We start from the raw sequence: 6,000 nt of genomic DNA on the forward strand, positions 1-6,000 counted from the left end.
TAAATTGATTGGAGGCATTTCAACCCACAGACTGTCAGAGAAAATGGAGATTGCCATTTGGGAAGCAGGTGGGCGGGGTTCATTATAACCTGAAGCGTGGTCACAGTGAGATGGCTGTCCCCTGGTGCAACTGAACAATGCTGGGTGAGAGACCTTCTCTTGAAAGGTGTGTCAGTAATGTTTAGTTTAGTTTAGAGATACTGCGCGGAAACAGGCCCCATCGGCCCACCGAGTCCGCGGCGACCAGCGATCCCCGCACACTAACACTATCCAACACACACTGGGGACAATTTTTGACACTTTTGCCGAGCCATTTAGCCTACAAACCTGTACGTCTTCGGAGTGTGGGAGGAAATCGAAGATCTCGGAGAAAACCCACGCAGTTCACGGGGAGGACGTACAAACTCCACACCGGCAGCACCCGTAGTCGGGATCGAACCCGGCACTGTAAGGCAGCAACTCTACTGCTGCGCCACCGTGCCGCCCTAATTAATACAATGAAGATATGTCAGTGATCCAGTGTGTCTGGGGTTTTTGGTTAAACGTCAGTGGTCTGGCTTTCTCAGTGTGGGGGGTCGGGCAGGTGAACGGTGGCAAAATCATCCAGATCCTGTGGCTAAAGTTCCTTTTCTAACCCTGTCTGTGATCAACATAGAACATCAAAGTCTGAGGAAGGGTCTCGACCCGAAATGTCACCCATTCCTTCTCTTCAGAGATGCTGCCTGTCCCGCTGAGTTACTCCAGCATTTTGTGTCAATAGAACATACAACAGTACCGTGCACCACAGGAACAGGCATTTGGCCCACCATCTCCATGCTGAACATGATGCCAAGTTAAATTAATTTCCTCTGCCTGCATGTGATCCTCTCCCTCCATTTCATTCACACACATGTGCCTCTTAAACACCACGATCATATCGTCTTCCACCACCGCCCCTGACAACACATTCCAGGAAAACAATGACCAAAAACATCTCCTTTAAACCTTCCCTCTCTCACCTTAATGTATGGTCTACTCTTTAACATTACCACTCTGTGCAAAAGGTTCTGACGATCGACCCTATCTATGCCTCTTATAATTTCATACAATTCGACCAGGCCTCCCCTCAACCTCAAACACTCTAGAGGAGATATTCCAGTCAACCACAGGCTGATATCCCACCAGCCCCTGAAGCTACTCTACCATGGAGAAACAAGAAACTGCAGATGCTGGTTGACAAAAAAAGCCACGCATGTTGGAGTAACTGAGTGGGTCAGGCAGCTTCTCTGGAGAGCATGGACAGGTGATATTTTGCATCAGGACACTTCTCCAGATTGTCGTGTTGGGGAGGAATGAAAGCTGGAAGAGAGGAAGGCTATGACAAAGTCTGGCGAGTGATTGGTGCATACCGGTGAGGGGGGGGGGGGGGGGGGGGGGGCAGACGGTTGGACAAAGGCCAGAAACAAAAAGGCAGAAGGTGTGAAGAATTACAAAGTGTGACGCCAGAGGGAGGAATTTATGTAAGTTTTCAAGAGAGAGTCACAGTAGATTTAGGACTTTTCCAATGAGATGGTAATAACTGGGACCCAAGGCCCAAATCTGCACCAAACATGAACAATGTGAGGTGGTGGGTAACCTTTTTTTAAATATATATATATCAAAAAATACTTTATTCAGGAAATAAATATATACAAAACATGTTCCTTTCAAAACTCCATCCGACATTCCCGGAAGCTATACATTCATTCAATACAGATATTCAATGCAAAATGTATACAAAATTAACCACCACCATTTCCCCTCATAGACAATAGACAATAGGTGCAGGAGTAGGCCATTCGGCCCTTCGAGCCCCATACCCCCTGACTCCGCTATCCTTAAAATCCTCATGTGGCCCACGGGCGTGGAATCTCTTCCCTTATTTGGAGGGGCGCCTCCACCACACCCTGCCCCCCCATGTCCGGCAGTGGAAGGACCCTAGGCTGTGGTCCTCCCCCACAGGGCCTTGGGGTTGGCTGCACCGAGCAAAAGCACCAGGAGGCATTTTTATCGTTTCTTTTCCAACTTTGAAAATCTCCCGAAAGGGGGAGTGCACTGTTCCCAGAGGCACTGCAATACCAGGTTGATGCGCAGAGTGAACGGAACAAGTCCCTATTCCATCTCCCTGTTCCAAAAATCAATTTAATATATGGTCCCTAGATAAGGGACGTATCAGATATTAAACCGATAAGAACAGATTTTTAAAAATACATATCAAAAAATATTTTATTCAGGAAATAAATATATACAAAACATGTTCCTTCCAAAGGCCCTTCTTCAGACTGATGTCAGGGGGGCGGGACAAAGGAAGGATATAGGTGGAGACAGGAAGATAGAGGGAGATCTGGGAAGGAGGAGGGGAAGGGAGGGACAGAGGAACTATCTAAAGTTGGAGGTTGATATTCATACCACTGGGTTGCAAGCTGCCCAGGCGAAATATGTTCCTCCAATTTCCGGTGGGCCTCACTATGGCACTGGAGGAGGCCCATGACAGAAAGGTCAGACTGGGAGTGGGAGGGGGAGTTGAAGTGCTCGGCCACCGGGAGATCAGATTGGCCAATGCGGACCGAGCGCACGTGCTGAGCGAAGCGATCCTCCTTCCCAGATCTCCCTCTATCTTTCTGTCTCCACCTATATCCTTCCTTTGTCCCGCCCCCCTGACATCAGTCTGAAGAAGGGTCTCGACCCTAAACGTCACCCATTCCTTCTCTCCAGAGATGCTGCCTGACCTGCTGAGTTACTCCAGCATTTTGTACTTCGATTTGTACCAGCATCTGCAGTTATTTTCTTATACTATATGTTCCTTCCAAAACTCCCTCTGACATTCCCGGAGGCTATACATTCATTCAATACAGATATTCAATGCAAAATGTATACAAAATCAACCACCACCATTTCCCCTCGTGTGGCCCACTGGTGTGGGATCCCTTCCCTTATTTGGAGGGGCGCTGGAAAAGCATCGAATTTAGAGTTGAATACAGATCCAGATATTTTGTCCATTAAAGAAAAACTCCTGGAACAGGCGACTCACTGTTAAGATGTGGTGGGTGGAATTAAAAGAAGCTTTTAAGAAAATTAATGAATGCTGTGTACACTGCGTTTGCTGAATGCAGCAGAACGTAATGGTAAATAGTGAGGATTTCAAATTCTGCTCGGCTTGTAGTGGAAGTTCCTGCACAGAGAACAGAAAGAGATATTACTGCTCAGGAGGGCATTTTGATATTTAATCTGCACACTGGTAACATAGCCTGTCTGCACTAACCTTGTACAATGCTTTGTCTGAATGGTTATTGAATGGCTCGGATCTTTTTTAGAGAGAGCTAAAAGGATTGCTGTCAGCATTAGCAACTCACGCAACTAAGTACCAAACCGCTAACTAAGCTGTATTTTCATTTCTTCCCCCATTCCATTCCCTAATACGGTATCGGCAAAGGTAGCTCACTCATGACTGAAATATTTGCTTCGAAGTGCCCTCGAACCACATTGTAAAAAAAATCAAATATTAGTCATTTATGTTGACAGATACCAGTTCTGAGATCATTTTTTCAAACGCCTTTCCAATTTTTTGCATTTAATTTACAATTTTGTGCAATCCAATCTTCTAATCACATCAGTTCCAGTGTCATTGTGTGGTAGGAAGGAACTGCAGATGCTGTTTTAAACCGAAGATAGACACAAAAAGCTGGAGTAACTCAGTGGGTCAGACAGCATCTCTGGAGAAAAGGAACAGGTGACGTTTTGGGAAGGGTCACGATCCGTAAAGTTACCTATTCCTTTTCTCCAGAGATGCTGTCTGACCCGCTGAGTTACTCCAGCTTTTTGTGTCTGTCTCCAGTATCATTATGACTGGATGTCCGTTGCTTCCACGTAGTAAGAATTAGCCAGAAAATTAGAATTATACAGAAATTGTTATCTAACGGCATAGTTCAAGATCCAATGAAACCTTTCACCCAAAATGTCACAAGTATTCTATCTGGTCACAATTGTTTCTCAGACTGATATCTGTTCCCTTTCATTTGAGACTTTTTTGTGCACTATTTCTGAAACACCTGGGTATTAAGAATTTTATAGGGGATCTTATAGAAACATATAAAATTCTTAAGGGATTGGACAGGCTAGATGCAGGAAAAATGTTCCCGATGTTGGGTGAGTCCAGAACCAGGGGTCACAGTTTAAGAATAAGGGGTAGGCCATTTAGGACTGAGATGAGGAAAAACATTTTCACCTAGAGAGTTGTGAATCTGTGGAATTCTCTGCCACAGAAGGCAGTGGAGGCCAATTCTCTAAATGTTTTCAAGAGAGAGTTAGATATAGCTCTTAGGACCAAGGGAATCAAGGGATATGGGGAGAAAGCAGAATCGGGGTACTGATTTCGGATGATCAGTCATGATCATATTGAATGGCACTGCTGGTTCGAAGGGCTGAATGGCCTGCTTTCCACGTTTCTATGTTTCTATTGTTGATTAGAGGCTGTGCTGTGTCTATGTGTTCTTGCTTTTGTGCCATTTAACTTGACCCAGTTGACATGTCAACATTATTTTGTTTGAATCAGTTGTGGATAACAGGCGGGAAGTCAAGGACTCTGTCCCAATATTTTCCCAAAGTTCTTTCAGGATTTGCAGAGTTATGTTTGGAATACAAGTGGGTACTGCTTGTCCCCCGTCACGGACAACATTTCTTTTGATCTGCTACTGCTGGTGCACTCATGAGTTTCGACAGTTTCGAAATCAGCAAAGACTGCCAATTGTTGGGTGGGACCTTTATTGGTAAAAATCCAAATGCTTATTTTATGCAGCAAGGAGCAGTTTAATGTGCAGAATCAATGCAAACCAGGACCTATAATCGCAAAGCACCAAAGGCTAGAAACGTATTAACTCTCCTTTGGTATAAATGGCATTGAAAAAGCAGAGTGGGTCACTCGAACAATGATGGCAAAGTTGCTTAATGATAAAGATCTTTAGTCGAAAGGTTTCACAGAGTTTATAGTGGCCCTCCCCCGTGTAAAGTGGTGCTCAAAAATCAGTTTCAGTGCAGCATTCATGCAGTTGCTGGTAATTAGCTTTGCTGCAACCACTTCTTAAAGGGACACACTGCAAGGCCAACAAAACTCCAGTCTGAAGAAGGGTTTTCGACCCGAAAAGTCTCCAGCATTTTGTGTCAAACCCCTCCAGTGCTGGAAATGCTGCTGCTGATTGAACTGATGCTGCAATGATGGGAGGTGGGTGTGGGAACGTGCCGAGCGAGGCATGAGAGGTGACAGGGCAAGCTAACGATGAATAGTGCCTGAGGCAATCAATGCATAGATAGGCTAGACAGTCAGAACCTTCCTCCCAAGGTGGAAATGCCAAATGGCAGCACGGTGGCGCAGCGGTAGAGTTGCTGCCTTTACTGCGTCACTGACCCGGGTTCGATCCTGACTACAGCTGCTGTCTGTACAGAGTTTGCACGTTCTCCCCCTGACTGCGGGTGTTTTCTCCAACTGCTCCGGTTTCGCTGAACACCTTCGCTCAGCACACGTGAACCTACCTGATCTCCCGGTTGCTGGACACTTTGATTCTCCTTCCCATTCCCACACTGACCTTTCTGTCCTCGGTGTCCTCCATTGTCAGAGTGAGTAAACGCAAATTGGAGGAACAGCGTCTCATATTTCGCTTGGGCAGCTTACAGCCCAGTGGTATGAATATTGTTTTCTCTAACTTCAAGTAACCACGGCATTCCCTCTCTCTCTCTCGCTCCCCCACCCAAGTCGCACCAGTTTCTCGGTTTCACCCAACAAACAGCTCACAATGGCCCGTTTCCTTTATTTTTTTGCAGATCTTTCATTCATTGTTCTTTATCTCTCGTTTCCCTTATCCCTAACTAGTCTGAGGAAGGGTGTCGACCCGAAGCGTCACCCATTCCTTCTCTCCAGAGATGCTGCCTGACCCGCTGAGTTACTCCAGCATTTTGTGTCTACCTGATGGAGGGACTCAGCAAGTCTGC

At 45.9% G+C, this 6,000-nt stretch overlaps 1 pseudogene; it reads right to left on the reverse strand.

Annotated features, from left to right (window-relative positions):
- Positions 1-2,063: 2,063 nt before the first annotated feature.
- Positions 2,064-2,243, reverse strand: LOC144601536 (U2 spliceosomal RNA; annotated as a pseudogene).
- Positions 2,244-6,000: the final 3,757 nt, after the last annotated feature.

Source organism: Rhinoraja longicauda, chromosome 16, assembly GCF_053455715.1.
Source record: "Rhinoraja longicauda isolate Sanriku21f chromosome 16, sRhiLon1.1, whole genome shotgun sequence".
In the NCBI taxonomy this organism is placed as follows: Eukaryota; Metazoa; Chordata; class Chondrichthyes; order Rajiformes; family Arhynchobatidae; genus Rhinoraja; species Rhinoraja longicauda.